We start from the raw sequence: 17,731 nt of genomic DNA, 5'->3' as shown, positions 1-17,731 counted from the left end.
ATTTTTCAGTGTATTAGTCTCTTAAATCATATAGAAAACAAAAAGCACAGTTACAAGCCATTGTTACAATAATACTAGCTTTTAAACAATTGCCCATGTGTTTACCTTGAGATCTTTATTTCTTGAGTTACTGTCTAGTTCCTTTTCATTACACCTTATAGGACTTCCTTTGAGAATTTCCTTCGGGATAAGTCTAGTGGTAACAAGCTCCCTCAGCTGAGTGTCTTAATTTCTCCCTCGCTGTTGACAATTTTCCTGGATACAGGATTCTTTGTCGACTCATTTTTTCCCTTTTTAGCACTTTGAATATATTGGCTCCCTGCCTTATGGCCTCCAAAGTTTCTGATAAGAAATCTATTGATAATTTTATTGGCCTCCAAAGTTTCTGATAAGAAATCTATTGATAATTTTATTGAAGATACCTTGTATGTGACAATTTACTTCTCTTGCTGCTTTCAAGATTAACTCTGTTTTTTGAAAATTTGATTATATTGTGTTTGGTGTGGGTCTCTTTGAGTTGATCTTGCTTTGAGTTTTTTGAGCTTTTTGGATGTTTATATTCATGTCTTTCATCAGATTTAGGGAGTTTTCAGCCATTATTTCTTCAACATTCCCTCTGCCCCTTCCTGTCTCTCTCTGCCTCTGTGACTCCCACAGTGTGTGTTGGCCTGCTTGGTGGTGCCCAGCAGGCCCACTGGGCCCCGTTCACTTCTCTTCAGTCTTTTTTCTTTCCATTCCTCAGCCTTGATAACTTCCATTATCCTGTCTTCAGGATCACTGATTCTTCTGCTTGCGCAAATCTGTCTTTGAATCCCTCTAGGGAATTTTTATTTCAGTTATACTTTTCAGCTCCAGAATTTTTAGGTTTTCCATTCCCTTATTAGCATTTCCATTTTGTTTGTACATCATTTTCTTGATGTTCTCCACATCTTTCTTTAGTTCTTTGAACATCTTTAAGACAGTTGTTTTTAAGTCTTTGTTTAGTGTGTATGCCATTAGGTCTTTTTCAGGGACAGTTTCTGATGATTTGGTTTTTTTTCCTTGAATGGGCCCTGCTTTCCTGCTTCTTTATATGCCTTGTGGTTTTTTGTTGAAAACTGGACATTTGAGTCTAATTATGAACTAACTCTGGAAGTCAGATTCTCTACCTTCCCCAAGGTTTACTGGGTCTTGTTATTATTATTATTTTATTATTGTAGGCTATCTGTGTTGAGGATCAGCCTGAAGTATAAACTTAAGTTCTTCTTATATCTTTTCTGAGCTTTTCCCTGGGTGTGCATGGTCATTTTCTGATTTTCCCCATATATGCAATTGTTTTTGAACATCCTAGTCTTTAGTGTCTGGCTCCTAATAATGGAAGATGAGAAATGAAGCAGGGAAAAGGGCCCTGGCTCTTTAAAACCCCTGGAAGTCACTTTAGCTGGAGGGAGAAGGGCTTGCAACAGTGAGGAGAGGTGCAACAGCAATGGCTGCTGCCTCTGTGTCTGCACCTCTGTGATCAGAAGCAGCAATCAGTGACCAGAGCTCAGGCACCACCGCTTGGAAGACAGGGTCTTTTTGGCTCACCTAGCTCTCACCAGCTGTGTGCCTGCCGCTGTGCATAGAGCTGAAACTGACTAAAATTAATCACAATTTGCCATCCCAGCCTTCTCCTGGAAGCTGCAAACCTTCAATAGATTCCAAAGCTCCAAAATAGTTACATCAGATTGATTTGGCCAATGCTATTCTTGTCCAGGTGGGGAGACAGGTTCCTGGAGCTTCCTACTCCGCCATCTTCCCAGAAATTTTGTGAATTTAAAATTTATACTGTGTGCACCCTCTGGTACTTCACCTTTTTAAATGTGTTTTTTGAGGTTTATCATACTGATAGATTCAGGTCTTGGTTGTCATTTAAACAGCAGTGCACTATTTTACTTACCCATCCATTCTGTTTATTCATTCATCTCCCTACACAATGACTAGTGTGTGTCATCACTCATTAAATGTCACCTGCTATTACTGGTGGACATCTAGAAACCATCGTTTCTGTCTTACTATAAATAGTGGTTCATTAAACATTCTTATCAATGCCTTTGTATCTACATGCAGGAGAGGTTTTCTAGGATTGGCTCCTGGAAGTGGAATTACTGGGTATTAGTACAGACATTTAAACTTTACTAAATATTGCCAAATTACTCCCCAAAGTGGCTGTTCCAATTTATATTCCCACCAGCAGTGTAAGAGAGTTTTTTTTTTTTTGCAAATCCTCACTGACACATAGTATTATCAGACTTTCTTGAAACATAAAATAGTGTATAATGCCACATGGAGAACAAGATAAAGAGTTCCTGTGGACTCTATCCAGTTTAAGAAGTAAAACTGCAAATACAAATGAAGCTCTCTCTGTCCTCCTCTCTGACTCCGTTCTTCTCCTCCCCCCTCGCTGATAAACATTATCCTGAATTCTGTGTTTATTATTCCCATGGAGGTCTTCATAATTTTATAATATTATTACACACATATCTATCCATAAATATGTCTTATACATTGACAAAATGGTTTAAAACTTTATTTATATGAAGTTTATACTTTATATAAATGAAACAATCAATACAACTTTCTGTCACTTGATTTTCTTTGCCCTGAACTTCATGCCTTTGAGGTGCTGATGCTGACAGTGGTGCTGATGACGCCATCAGACGCCTGCACAGTGCTTGCAACACGCAGGCCTTGTTCTGTAGTTTATTCGTCGTAACTGTTATATTGCAGTCCGTCAACTACGTGCACTGCAGCTTATCCATTTTCAAGCTTTCACCATTACTAGCAATGCTATACTGAGTGTTCTTCTATGTACATCCTTGTGGAATGATTTGGGTGTCCATCTAGGACCAGCATCTTCAGCCATGCCCAGTGATACCAGAGTTTCCCCGTTTGACAAACGTATGAAGGGTTCCAGTGTATGAAGGATTCTGTCGCTCCACATTTCACCCACATGTAATTTTGTTCGGCTGAAATACTTTTCCAATCTGATGGATGTGGAAGGAAACCTCATTTTGATTTGCATTTCTCTGATTACTGAGAGATTGAACATCTTTTTTTTTTTTTGATATTTTTCTCCCTCTTCTGTCCATTGCCTTATATTTTCCCCCATTTTTCTAATGGAGTCTCTGGCTTTTTTCTTATTCATTATAGACATTCTTGATATGTTTTGGAATTAATCCTTAATATTGCAAATGTCTTCTCCTCTGTGGCCTGACTTTTCTCTAAGTTATGGTGACTTTTGTTGTAACCAAGTTTTAGATTTTTGTATACTCAAACTTAACGACCTTTTCCACGAGGGTTTGTGTGTTCTGCATGGTAAGACCTTTCTTACCCCAAGATTCTGAGAATATTCTACGTTTCTTCTATTTTATCCTATTTCAAGTTTTTCTGTTTTTCTTTTTTTCCCCTGTTTTTTATTCTTCTATTTTCTTTTATTCCAAGTTTTGCTATTCTGTTTTAGGTCTTTAACCCACCTGGACTCTATTTTGAATGGTAGGAAGCAATTCAACTTTAGTTATTTTCCCTGTGAAAAACCAACTGTGTCAAGCCCCATTTATTAAACCCTTTTCCTTTTGTAATGTCCCCTTATGTATCATGTTTTCGTATAACATGCGTGCGTCTGTTTTGGTGCCTTCTGTTCTGATTCACAGTGTATTTATCTCAGTACCAACAACGTAACAACAGTAGCTGCACAGTGAGTCTCGACAAACAGCAAAGCAAGCCTCCCCACATCACTCAAAACATTCTCGGTCGTGCCTGGCCCTTTGCTCTTCTACGTACATTTTGGAGTCAGTTTACAAACTCTTTGAAAACCCCTATTGAGATTTTGTGTAAAATTGCATTAAGTATTAACACTTACTGTTTGGGGAGAAGCCCCATCTTTAAAGTCAGATTTTCTCATCCATTTATGTTATTCAAAAAGTTTTATGATTTTCCGCATCTTTTGTTTGATTTATTCCTAGACACTTTCAGTGCTTTGTAGCTCTTATAAATGGTGCCTCTTTAAAAACGACGGTTTCCAACAATTAGTTGTGGGTGTGTAGACACATAACTGACTTTTGGATATTCATCTTTTATTCTGCAACCTTACTGAACTCTCTTCTACACGTGGCTTGTCTTTGAGCCTCTGATTTACGGGATTGGAGTCTTCTGTAAATAATGACAGCTTTGTTTCTTCATTGCCAGCATACTGTGTGTGTGTGTGTGTGTGTGTGTGTGTGTGCGCGTGCGCGTGCGCATGTGCACGCACATGTATTTTGTCTAACAGCATTGGTCAAATGTGGAATTGCACAGTGGAGGGGATGTTCAAAAGCATTATTGTTCAATTCTAAATTATTATGGCTTCTCAGTTCTTCTTTGACCCATGACTAGTCTTGAAGTTTATTTTTAAAAATTCTAGTTGTATGGACATTTCTTCTTATTTTTTGTTACTGATTTCTACTTTTATGAAATTGAATTCAGGAATGGGGCTTTATTATATCGATGTTTCCTATTTGTTGTGTTGTATTATAGCTTAATGTGCGATCAATTATTGTAAATGTTCAATATGTCCTTGGAAAGATAGTATGTTCTCTCTGTGGATTTGTCCATTTTTCATTGTAATTCTGTCAATTATTGGCTTCTGTGTTTTGAAATTGTGTTGTTAGGTTCAAAACAGATTCACAAATTTTGTGCCTTTGTTAGAAAATGCTTCTTCTAGGATAGCCTCATCCCTAATGATGCTTTCTGTCTTTTGTGCTTTTCTGATGTTTGGCTAATATTTGCCAGGTAAACCTTTTTTTTTCTCCTTTCAGTCTCAGTCTTTCTAGGTACTCAGGGTGTTTCTTGTAAATATCATACAGGTGCATTTTCTTGTCCCTGGCTAGTCTGCGACTCTGCCTTGCAGTTGATAACTTTGTTTACAGTTTGGTGACTGTAGATACTTATGCATTCGTTCCTACCATCTCCTTTTGTACTTTCTACTTTATATGTCTTTTATTTATTTGATAAAAAAAATTCTTGCCTTCTTTTGTACTGATTGGGTTTTCATTGTGTCCATTTCTCCACTTCACCCCTCCCTACAGGCTTGAGGTTTTATTCTATTTCCATATTTAACATTTGTTTTTTGACTTATCTGAAATTAATCAGTATCTCTCCTCTACTCTAGGCTTGAATAGTACCAAGACCTTAAAATGCTTTAATTCAAATATCCACTCCTATCTTGTATGTCATTATCCACCATTTTATTTACACCTGATTTTATATTCTTCAAATTATTTATTATTGCTGTTGTTTCTATACAGTGCTGATGTATATTTGCCACATAGTTACCAGTTACTTTGTTTACCAGTTTTTCTTATATCTGTTTTTCAAATGTTCTCTTTCTGAAATAAACGCTATAGTATTTTTTTCAGTGAAAATCTTTATAGTGGTATTCTCTTAGTCTCTTAAGATTAAAAAAAAAAAAACCTTCTCTTCCTCATTGTTGTGTTGACATTTAGCTGGGAAGGTAATTATAGGTGGACATTTATTTCTCTCAGCAGAAAAACTTAATGTATATTTCTTTATGGATTATGCTGTGCCACAGCCAGCTAGTGGAGGAACTGAGGCTTGAATCTGTGCCCTCGCGACACTAGAGCTGAAGTTCTTAGCCAAATCCTTTGTATTTGGATTCACCAAATAATATAGCATTTGAACAACAACAGGTTCACATGTTCCATCATGACAGCACATAGGCAAATTTTAAAACACGACATCCAGTCCAGTAAGCATTTTTTGCAAACTTCTCAAATGCTAAGCCACATGAGGGATGCAAAAGAATATTGTTCTTTGGTTGGGAGGAGCGCAGCCTTGCTGGGGGTTGGGAGGTCCCCGTGGCATTTGTCCCATCACACTTCAGTGTTCTGGGTCTCATGATCCTGGGAAATAGCGAACACGTAAGGGTCTCTTTGAGCCACGAATGTGCTTGTATATTGATTACCCTCAATATTACATGTGCAAACATTGTAGCCTGGCTGGGGAGCCCCTGAGAGCAAGCTGGGACTAGGGTGTGCACATACCTAGTTCATTTTGGGAAGTGAGTGATTCCAGAGACCAGAAGAGTGTAACAGGGAAAGAGGAAAACCAGTATAAGAGTGCATTCTCGAGCTGGTCACTGGGGCTATGTCCTAACCAGGGTTCTTCAGAAAGGCAGAACCAAGAGCTTTATTATAGGAAAGTGGCTCATGCGATTATGCAGGCCAGAAAGTCCAAAATCTGCAAGACCCAGGAGAGCTGATGGTATGGATGAAGTCAGAAGGCAGTCTGCTGGAGACTTCCTTCTTCCTCAGGGAGTTCAGTCTTTGTTCCAGTCAGGCTTCAACTGATTGGGTGAGGCCCACCCATACTGAGGCGGGCACTCTGCTTTATCCAGAGTTCACCATTTTCATGTTAATCTCATCCAAAAACACCCTCCAAATTGACACATGATATTAACCATCAGAGGACTGATTCCCTGGTGTCACCTTGCAGTGTGTAGCATGTACCTCAGACGATGCTGTCTGGGACAGAGAGGGAGCAGTTGTCTCCTGGTGCCGCATCCCATGGGCAAGGCTTTCCCAGTTGTGGATGTATGAGTTATGGGCAGATTCCCCACAGGTGACCTGCACTGTAGCATCAGGGCAACCCTGGGAGAATGCCAGAGACGCACAGGGCAGCAGTGTGGCCAGGTGTGGCAGGGTACACCTGCAGGAGATGGGTTGCCACAGCACTGGCCGGAATAAAAAGTGGATGAGAGACTATAAGGCCAGGGCAAAAGGGAGGCCCATTTCCTTCAGAGTACCCTAGTTTTTTCTCAACACCTACTGCTCCATTTTCTACTGGAAAATTGTAGAGTTGCTGTTTTTCCACTCATGATAGGAAAATCATTTAGTTTTTGTGACTCTCCAGGAAGCATCAGTGTCTTCTCTATGTCCTAATGTCCCTCTCTGTCCATGGCTGTCACCATCCTTCTTTCTGTCCTGCAGTCCTCATGACCACACCTTACGGCGAAAACTATTACTCTCTCAGCTGTCATGAAGCCTTTGAGGCCACGGACCCATCCTGTCTCCCTGTTTCTCGGTTCCTTGATTCTTATTGCTTAGTAAATGTGGTTAGAGCAAATGGAACGGGCTTTCCTTTTTGACTCTACCAATATTTTATCACCAAGGTTTTCATCCTCATCATGCATTTAAAATTCTACAGTTAGGCCTTACCCTAGTCCCTTAACCTCTTTGGCCCCATTTTCTCATGCATCACATGAGACAAATGGTACCTACTCAGAAGTTCACTGCTAGATTAAACGAAGTGGTGGGTATGAAATTGCTAGTTAGATGTACAGTGAAGTACAGCTGCAGACGACGGCTGTCACTGCGGCAGAGTTTTCTGCTGGCCGCCACAGTCTGCTCTCCTGTCTTCCACAGGAGCGATTGCCGCTGGGCTTGACGACAGGCGCTTCCCATCTCCTGTCTTGCTGGTGTGGCCTTGTGGCCAAGTGCAGGGTGTGCGCACAGACGATGGTGCAACTTCTAGGTCGTCACCCCCATAGACAGTGAGCCCCAGCCTGGAATGATGCTCCTTTCCCTTCTTGCAAACTGGAACATGAACACACTCGCCGCCCAGCTTTGACCATGAAGGAAGATGGTGCCCTCGGGCCAGCACAGCAACGAGATGGGACGAGCCTGGCTCACTGTCTGGACCTTAAAACTCTTATGTGGTAAGGAAATAAGCTTTTCTTTAAGGCACTGCCTTTAATGTTAGAATCTTGGTTTCAGCAGCCTGGACTCTGTCCTGTTACTATGAGAACAGTGTCAGTATGAGCCTCATCTATCGGCTCCTCCTCCTTTGACACTAAACTCACATTGAACCAGAATCACTTGGCCTATTTCTCCCTCAGTGAGGGCGTTAAGGTGGAGGGGGCAGGAGACACTGAGGACTGTGCTATGCCAGGTACGTGAAGGACAGCCCTTGCTTTTCCTGAATTCCTGTAGAATAACTAGAGGAAAGCTGTGAGCTCACACCAAACCATCTTTTTGTGAAGCCTTGGGCAGAGAAGGTAGAGGCGAAATAATGAAACCCCTGCTTCTCTTATCGTGGCCTCGGCCAGGACTTCCTGTGACACACGTTTATTAACCAATCTGCCTGGAAGATGGAGCCAGGGAAACTCTCCTAGAGTGGGAAGAGCCCAGTGCACTTCAAAACATCAGACAGACCTAAGCCCAGATTCCAAAGTTTGTTACTTAGCAGCAAAGTCACTTAATTGCTTAATCTTCCCGAGTTCCTTATTACTGTTTTTTCTGTCTCTCAAATGGGGACACTGCTGTCTGCCTCCAAGAGCTGCTGGGGAGATCATGTATCACTGAGACAAAAGACCAGAGTATTTCTGGACATCTCCTACACTGTTCGCAAATGCTCAGTTCTTTCCTCTTCGTTGCTCAGAAAAACTTGGGGGGATCCTTTCATTAAAACTTTTGTTTGAATTACTTTAATCCCAGGCTCTCAGAAGGTATCTGAGGCTCCCTCTAAAATGTATGTGATTTATAAATAATGAAGTGCTTTCGCATTCCTTTTAGGAGTGGTTATTTAGGATTACTTTCTTCTTCTGATACTGAGGGATGTGTATGTGACGGGGTAGGTTTAATTCATTATGAAAGAGAAGGTGCTGAAACACAGTGGACGTTGGTTTCTGAGAGCATCGCAGACCTTGATGGGAGGGGAGGGGCGGGATGGAAGGAGCTGGTGATTCTGACCCTCGAGGTTGGGCATGTGAAAGCCAGCTCGGGAAGGCCATGGTCAATTCTGAGTGAGCCTGGAGCAGCTCGTGAGGCCGGGACGTCTGCTGAAATGAGGGTGTTATGATCACAGTTTAAATCTCAGGGTTTGAAGCCATAAGGCAGGTAATTTCCAGGGCCGTACAGGTTCCTGGGGACTCCAGGTGTGGGGTAAATACTTCGTGTTTCCCTCTCTCCTCCTTCCGCTCCCCTTCCTGTCTCCCTTGTTTCCTCCGCCCGCTTCCCTCCAGTCTCCCCACCATGCTCACAGACACTCATTTATATTCAAAGCAGTGTTTAATCCGTTCACTAAATACGTACTGAATAATAAACGCTTCGGGTTCTAACTAACTGAGAAACAGATTCACAAGGAGCCACTGGAAACCGAAGTACATACCTGCTTTACTAATGGGCCCCACAAGTGCCCAGTGAACTCGGAGGAGCAGAGACAGCAGATGCCGCTGGCCTGGAGCTGGGAGGAGCCACCTTCCCCTCAGACTCACCCCATCCCCGGCAGAGGCAGAACCCCGAGCAGCCTGGCCTGCGATGTTCAGCGCAGGGAGAGCAGCCGCAGTGGGAAAGGGAACTGGCGTCGCCTGGTAAATGGGCCCCGTGTCCTTGGCTCTTGCTGGTCCTGCCAGTTGGAGGAGGGAGCAGTGCGTGATGGGGAGAGTTCAGTCCCCATCCTGGGGGCAGAGCAGAAGTCTGCCCCTCTGGACCAGTGAGCGGAGGCCTAGGTGGGTGGATGGGGGACACAAAGGCTCCTCCCCGACAGGGAACTTTGTGTCTCCTCAAAATTCACGTCGAAGTCCTAAGGCCCAGGAACTGGGAATGTGTCCTTGTGTGGGAACAGGGTTGCTGCAGATGTGAGTAGTTAGGACGCGGCCACACTGGTGTAGGGTGAGCCCCTAATCCAGCATGACTGGTGTCCACAGAGAGAGAGAACTTGGACATAGGCACACAGGGGAAATGGGCCATGTTAAGATGGAGGCGGAGCGCCAGGTGATGAGTCTTCAAGCCAGTGAGCCCCCAGAAACTAGAGAGAGAGGGAGAGGCCTGGTGCAGTCCCCCTCTGCGTCCTCAGGAGGACCTGGCCCTGTGGACACCTTGGTCTAGGATTCTGGCCTCTGAGAGAGAACAGATGTCCCCTGTGTGACCCCCGGCCCGTGGTGCTGTGTTCCTGCGGCCCCAGGAAACCACAGAGGCCTTGCAAGGAGGAACCCTAGAGGAGAGACCAGAGCAGACAAGGGAGGCGAGGCCTGACAGGGCGCCCGCAGGTGCCCCACCTGCTTCTCCCCAGAGCTCTAGGGAGGACCTTGGAGTCCGTGGGAAAAGGGTGGTGGTTTCGGCCTGCTCGGCGATCTTATCCTTTGCCCCAGGTCCCCGTTTCTGGGACTCTAGTCATAGGCTCCCTGGTTACCGACGGCAAGCCAGCAACCTGCTTGCAGACTCCTCAGGAGCCTGTGCGCGCAGAGGGCAGACCCGACCCGCGCTCCTCCCTGGACCCATTCACCTTTCCATCAGGACTGGTGGCAGGAAATGCGCATGCGCCCCACCCAGCACGCATGACCGTGGTCCTTGACTGATGGAGCTCCCAGAGCCCTTTGGTTTTAAATGTGGTTGGTTTTTTGCCTGGTTCATGGCCTCAGCAGTTCTGTCATCCCTTTAGAAGGCACTGCCCTTGTCATTCGGGTGACAAGGCCCTTAAGCGCACACTCACCTTGTGTAGTTCCCTCCGCTACAGTGCTATCGCAGGGAGCTTCTCCAAACTGTGCCAGTTCAGGGGAACTGGGCCGGGGAAGGCGGGGCCCCCGGGGCAGCTTCCCGGTCACTGTAAATGCCTCTCCTGAAGTGTCCTCCCTGCCCCCCAACACCATCCCCCTGTACCCCCAGGGCGGATCAGGGCTCCCTCTCTTCTGCTCTGCGTAGTGCAGAGGTCTGAGGACCACTGCATGGGGCAGCTTGCACTCATTCAGCTCCTGCTGGAGTGGCCAGGCCTGACTTAGGCGTCCCCCGCTCCTAGCCCCACCCAAGCCTCTTCTACGCGTTACTTGAACCCAGGGAATCAATTTCCTCAGCATCTGCCCTAGTGCCCGGCACCCAGGGTTCAGTGAGCACTGGGTTTATTTGAGCGAGCCTGGTGACTACACCAGCTCATTCTGTGTCCCTGGGCTCCCCGCCATCACCCTGTCTGCCAGGCGAGGGCCCTTGAACCAGATGCTGTCTCCAAGGTGCCTTTCAGCCCCAAGTGCTCGGATTCGACCTGTGACTGTCACTTTCTAATAGCGTCTAGTAACCAACTGCTCCACCTAACTCCACCCCAAAGACAGCTGTCAGCACAGTCCAGGGTTTGGGGATATGCATTTGTCTTACAAGAAACCACGATTTCTCCCGTTTTCTTTTCTCCCACATCTAAAACTATAATCATGATTCTTATCGTTTAATTATTTGTTGACGTGCAGGGGGTCTCCAAGACTACTTTCAGGCTCAGAATTCTCTAGAAGGATTCACAAACTCAGAAAAGCTGTTACATTCATGGTCATAGTTTATCACCGTTAAAGGACACAGAGTAAAATCAGCGGAAGTACGAGGCGCAGGGGCAGAGTCCGGGGGAGACCAGGTGTGGGGCTGCCACCTGTCCTCTCCCAGTGGAATAGCGTGGTCAGTGCTTCCTTCTCCCAGCAGTGATGGTGGAGGGAAGCGGGTGGGTTTGATATGTATCTAATCTGATTTGAGGCAGAATGTGAGGACTGATTTGAATTGTAGGGATTGCACAATAGGAAAGTCAAGGATGACCCCCAGTTTTCTTCTATGAGAGGGAATGCTGGAGGGAGTCTGGGTCTGGGGAGGGGATGGAGACAGTGAGTTCAGTTTTGAAGATATTTATCTGAGGTGCCTGTGATACATCCATGTGGGTCTGAAGTTAAAAGAAGAGGTCTGAACTGGGAGTCATACGTGTTCAAGGTGTTACAGAAGCCTCGTGAGTGGAAGAAATTGCCTAAGGGTGGAACTTATGCATGTTATTGAGGGGTTCCATTGTGTTAAAAATCACCGGAGACTGAGGTGAGTTGGCTGGAGATACAGGAAGAAAGCTAGGATAAGGTGTGTAGTGTTTCAAGAGGGGGACTGGCTGGGGACCTTGGATGTGCTGAAAGGTTAAGGTGAAGATTGTACAAAGAGCCATTGGAGCTGGCAAAATAACCGGTCGTGAGTGACACTAGAGTACGCCCTTTTGGAGAAGGGAAGGTTGGGTTGAAACCCTGAGCAATGGTTTGAGAAATGAGGTACAGAGACACTGTAGGGAGCGGGGGTAGATTGCTTTACAGACGTTTGGCTGAGAATAGAAACTCAGAGATGGGGAACTAGCTGGAGAGGCACTGGGGTGGAGGGTTGGTTTTAAAAAAATTTTTGTCTTTAAAAGTGGAAGAGCCCCAAGCATGTTAAAATGCAGAGGGGAAGGATCGAAGGAGAGGCTGAAGGTGAAGAAGAGAGAGGGCTACTAGAGGGCAGTTCTTGAGAAGGTGGGAGGGGCTGGGACCCAGGGCCCAAGGAGGGGCTCAACCCAGGAGAGCAGGAGAGAAGGAGGAGAGGATGCTCGCTCGCAGGCGCAGGAGAGTCTGAGTGGTGACAGTCCCTTCCTTGATGCCCTGGGAGGTGGCACTTTTCTGTTCAGTTCGGCTTCACAAATACTTGCTGATTGCTGACTTGTGCCAGACACTAGGCTATGAGCAGGTGAGGTAAGTGAGAGGGAATCCAAGGCTCACATGGGGTTAGAGAGAAGTGGGGGAGACAGGTCACCACCCTCAGAGCTCACGTGCATGGAGCATGGACCCCGGGCCAGGCGGCCAGAGCTTTGAGTTCTCACATCAGCCCTAGGAAATGAGCCACAGTGTGATTCTGTTTTAACAGATGAAGGAACAGAGGTGCAGAAAAATTAAATTACTCCTCCTAGGTTAAAAAAAACTGTGGGACTGAAATGAAAACCCAGAAAAATCGCTCGGGAGGCTGTGCTCTTCACGACAGCATCACGTGCTGGCTCTGGTTCATAAACCACATCTCAGAAAATGACTGGCCAATGTGCCACGCGCCCAGAATCGCCAGTTTTCCAGGGCAATCCTGGTTTAGTGTCATTCTCATCTTTTCAATGAAGGCAATTCATTAACTTTCCTTCTGGCATCTCTTCAGCTGGCACGCTCCAGCTCAGCCTTTATCGTCCAGCCTGTTAACCCTCTGCTTCCTCTGCAAAGCTGGTCCCTCTACGTTTTAATCCGTCTTGGTTTTCTAATTATAGTTATTTTCTGCATCCCAAACTGGGGCACAAGGGATCTGTTTTAATTTAGGAATCTGTGTGAAATCCTTCAAAAGGCTTACAGAGATGGTGATATGAGATTTTAATCTCCAGCCCAAACTTCTCCCTTGAACTCCAGCCCCATATATCCAGTTGCTTACACAGCATCTCTTTTGGGACGTCAGATTTTAAAGCCTGAACCTCCGAAGCCTGATCTCCACCTTTGACTCTGCCTCCCTTGTCTGCTGCCGCCTGCGGTCTCCCCGTCTCAGTTAGTGGTCTCTTCATAACTCCAGGTGCTTGGGATAAACTCTCATTCTCTTAGGCCCCACACATAATCAGCAGATGCATCCTATTGGCTATCTAAATTATACACATCCATAATCTGACCATGTGATAGTTAATGGGTCAGCTTGGCTAGTGGTACCCAGATATTTGGTCAAACACCAGTCTAGGTGTTACTGTGGAGATATTTTTTAGACAAGATCAACATTTAAATCAGCTGATTCTGACTAAAGCAGATTACCCTTCCTGATATGGAGTGGGCCTCATCCAATCAGTTGCAGACCTTAAGAGAAACGAATGACCTCCCCGAAGGAAGAGGGAATTCTGCCTACAGGCAGCCTTTGGACTTGAGTTGCAACATCAACTCTTCCCCTGGGTCTCCAGCCTGCAGGCCTACCCTGCGGATTTTGAACTTGCCAGGCTCCATAATCGTGGGAGCCACTTCCTTAAAGTAAATTCCTCTCTGGAGAGAGAAGAAATACTCTTCCTGGAGACAGGAAGAAATACTCCTGACAATCACGGTCCTCATTTCTGTAACTAGTGATGGGGCTGTAGCTGGAATTTTCAAGTACCTTCTTCCAGTACCCATTCTGTATTTCCTTTGCCCTCGGCAAGCACTTGGCTTGTTGTGGTTCTTTGCCTGGTGGGATGACCCGAACTGTCATGCCTGGGGGGTCTGGGCCATTAGTAGTCCTGCTTGACTTGGGTTATTGTAATTTTCCATTGACTTTTATCACAGGGCATGGTGATACTCAGAGATACCTTAAGTGACCTCCTAGGTTCCAGACATACCCTTTCTTACCTTCATTACAGAGCAGCAGTCCAGTTTCCCCTTGATAACCAGAATCAGCCACCCCCGCCAGCACAGTAACTCCCTTATTTGCCTGCTGATTCAGAGACTTGGTGGCAGGGTTCGCTTCCATTCAGTGGAATCATTGTTGCATCTACTGGTGGAAGCACTCTTCCCTTTGGATCTAAGACCTCAGGGCCAGCTGAGCAGAGGTCATGGGTATGGGAAGCAAAAATCTTTGCTAGTGGGACACTAGGGGCAATAGTGCGTGATGCCATTTCCACCCCTTGATTCCTGGACTCACAAACTGTGGCTACTAGATGGCCAGAGAACCATTTTACACTTCCTCTTGGTTATTTTTCTGGAGAGCTCTGACTAACACAGGTCGTTCCTCACCGCCTCTACTATCATCTTGGCCCAAGCCACCATCATCTTTACTTGAATTATTGCAAAAGCCTCCTAAGTCATGAATAAATCAATGAGGGACCATGTAGACTGGACCTCAGATGATGCATGAGAGCCTGCTAGGTGGAGCATGGTGGCAAGATAACATCAGGCAGAGGACATAGCAAAAATAAAGGCATGGGTGGTTCTGGGAGGGCAAGCTGTGTCCATTTCTGTTGGTCAGTGAACTGGCCAGGGAGGATAAGGAAGAGCAGATTGGGGCATATTGTGAAGTCTCTTATGAGTTTTCTTTTCTTGTGTATAAAGATTCAGTTTTATCACTAACTGAGAAGGCTTTTCCTGGAAAATTACTCAGAATTGACTGTTGTTTTCTTTAGATAAAAGTATTTTGTGAAACTCAGTGTCATCTTCATTTTCCCCCACCAACTTCTTCCCTTGTGTTGATCTGCATAGAGTTAGCCACGTGGGGTTTTGGAAATTTTTCTTAAATACAATACATCTATTTAAGACATCAACTAGTTTACTATTTGATATTACAATATTAGCAGATTGTAACATTTTTGAAAATAAACTTTAAATTTTGCAATAATTTAATTTTTTTAATTTTTAAATTTATTTATTTATTTACTTTGAGGGTAGGTAATTAGGTTTATTTAATTAATATTTATTTTTTAAATGGAGGTACTGGCGATTGAATCCAGGACCTTGTGCATGCTAAGCATGCGCTCTACCACTGAGCTATACTCTCACCCCTGCTGCAGTAATTTTAGATTTATAAAAAGTTACAAAGATAATACAGAGAGTTCATTCATGCCCTTCACCCAGTTTCCCCAATCTTTTTTTTTTTTTAAGCTTCACGGATTTGTGTGTCATCCTTGCGCGGGAGCCATGCTAATCTTCTCTGTATTGTTCCGATTTTAGTACATGTGCTGCCGAAGCAAGCACCAGTCTCCTGAGCCTTACGACTTGTATAACCACAGCACATTTGTCACAACTAAGAGGTTAACACTGGTACATTACTGTTTATTCTGGACTTCATTCATATTTCACCCATTTTCCCAATGATACCCTTTCTCTGCTCCCGGACCCAATGCAGGACCGCATGCTGCATTGACTTGCCATGTCCCCTTGCTCTCCTCTGGTCTTTGACAGTTTCTCAATCTTTTCTTCTTTGTCATGACTTAGGCAGTTAGGAGTACTGGTCATGTGTTTTGTAAAATGTCCCTCAGTTTGGACCCCTCTGATGTTTTCCTCCTGTTTAGACTGGAGTTTGGAGGGGCGAATACAAAACAGAGGTGAAACGCCCTCTTCATCCCATCGCGGCAGGGGTACATGATTTCAACATGACTTAATACTGTGATGTTAACTTTGATCACTTGGTTAAGGTGGTGTCTGCCAGACATTTCCATTGTAAAGCTACTGTTTTCCTCTCCCAATGCTCTATTCTCTGGGACAGAGTCATTAAGTTCAGCCCATCCTCAAGGAGGTGGGGACAGGGAATGAAGCTCCACCTCTTTGTGGGGGGACTATCTACATATATTATTTGAAATTCCTCTGAAAGGAAGATTTGTCTCTTATTCCCCATTATGTATTCAATCATTTAGTTATATCAGTGAGTCCTCATGTATATTTATTTTATACTTTTGTTATAATTCAACACCACATTCTTTCTTTTGTTCAACATGCTCCATTTTTTTTCTAGCACTACCTTTTTGTTCTGGCACTACAAGATGCTCCAGACTATCTTGTATTTTCTCCACTCAAACCCAGGAGTCAACCATTTCTCTAAGGAGCTGTTGTAACATTTTATTAAAACCTTAGTATAGGGTTTTTTTTAAATTTAGTATGGTTTTGAACAAATAGAACATTATGTTTAACTATATTGAATATTTAAATATGAAAGAGTGGAGAGTAATATATATATCGGGTTGATGGGTTTTATAATTATGAAAAAGAAAATTATTTATATTAATATGCATTGTTATTGCCTTATTTTAAATGTCATATTTAAAACAGCAGAAGCTGTTTCCTGCTTGTGTATGTGAAAGCATATTCCAGAGTATAATATTCTGTATATGTCCCTTAGCTCAGGCTTGTTAACTTTGTTTTTCAACTATATAACCTCTTTACTGGATTTTTCCTTTGCTTATTCAATCATGGAAAAAGGTATGTTAGAATCTTCCCCAAGTGTGATGGTCGATTTGTGAATATCTCCTTGTAATTATTTTAGTCTTGGCTTTATATGTTTAGAAGCTATGTTATTAGATGCATACAAATTTAGAATTGTTCATCTTCATGGTTATTTAGCTTTCCAAATTAATTATCTTTATCTATAGCAATTTTCTCTCTTTTTTATGGTGTTTAAACATACAGAACATAAAATTTATCATTTTTGAGTGTACAGTTCAGGGACATAAGTACATTATTCTGTAACCATCACCACCATTTATCTCCAGAACTTTTTCATCTTACAAAACTGAAACTATGTCCCCTTTAAACAATAATTCCCCTTTCCCCCCTCCCCCAGCCCCTGGCAACCACCACTGTACTCTCTGTCTCTAGGAATTTGACTACCCTAGGGGCCTCATATAGTGGGATCATACAGTATTTGTCCTTTTGTGTCTGGATTATTTTACTTAACATGATGTCTTCAAGGTCCTTCCATGTTGTAGCATCCATGTTGTAGAATGTAAAAAGGGATTTCCTTCCTTTTTAAGGCTGAATAATATTCCATGGTATGTATAGACCACATTTTGTTTACCTGTTCATTTGCTGATGGACACTTTGATTGCTTCCACTTTTTCTAACTAATGTCAGTAATGACATACTGGGTCAGTAATGAGCATGGGTTTACAAATATCTGTTCCAAGTCCCTGCTTTCAGTATTTTTGTGTGTGTATATACCCAGAACTGGATCACATGGTAATTCTATGTTTAATTTTTTGAGGAACTACCAGACTATTTTCCACAACGGCAGCACCATTTTATATTCTCACAAGCAAAGCACAAGGGTTCCAGTGTATCCACACCCTCTCTGACACTTTTTATTTTCTGTTTTTGTTTTTTTTTTTATAGTAGCTATTCTAGTGAGTGTAAAGTGGTATCTCATTGTGGGTTTTATAGTAATTTTTAAAATGAAAAATCTATTTTTTCTGACTAACATACAGAGCTTTCTTT

General features: G+C 43.7%; 1 long non-coding RNA gene and 1 other non-coding gene across 5 annotated transcripts in view; one reads left to right on the top strand and one right to left on the bottom strand.

Moving 5' to 3' along the window:
* LOC116278486 (uncharacterized) overlaps nucleotides 1-17,731 on the top strand; it is an 87,750-nt gene that overhangs the window by 12,434 nt on the left and 57,585 nt on the right. For 2 of the 4 annotated variants that reach the window (XR_012078708.1, XR_012078710.1), the window contains exon 3: nucleotides 7,440-7,732. This is a non-coding gene — a long non-coding RNA (uncharacterized lncRNA). Of the gene's footprint in view, nucleotides 1-7,439; nucleotides 8,582-17,731 lie in introns of those variants that run through there. The other 2 variants (XR_012078711.1, XR_012078709.1) reach the window with 2 other exon arrangements.
* LOC116278487 (U6 spliceosomal RNA) lies at nucleotides 15,393-15,499 on the bottom strand. Its single transcript, XR_004187820.2, has one exon. It is a non-coding gene; the product is annotated as a U6 spliceosomal RNA (small nuclear RNA).

The sequence above is a fragment of the Vicugna pacos genome, chromosome 12 (genome assembly GCF_048564905.1).
Source record: "Vicugna pacos chromosome 12, VicPac4, whole genome shotgun sequence".
In the NCBI taxonomy this organism is placed as follows: Eukaryota; Metazoa; Chordata; class Mammalia; order Artiodactyla; family Camelidae; genus Vicugna; species Vicugna pacos.
This window is presented reverse-complemented; position numbering and strand designations above follow the sequence as displayed.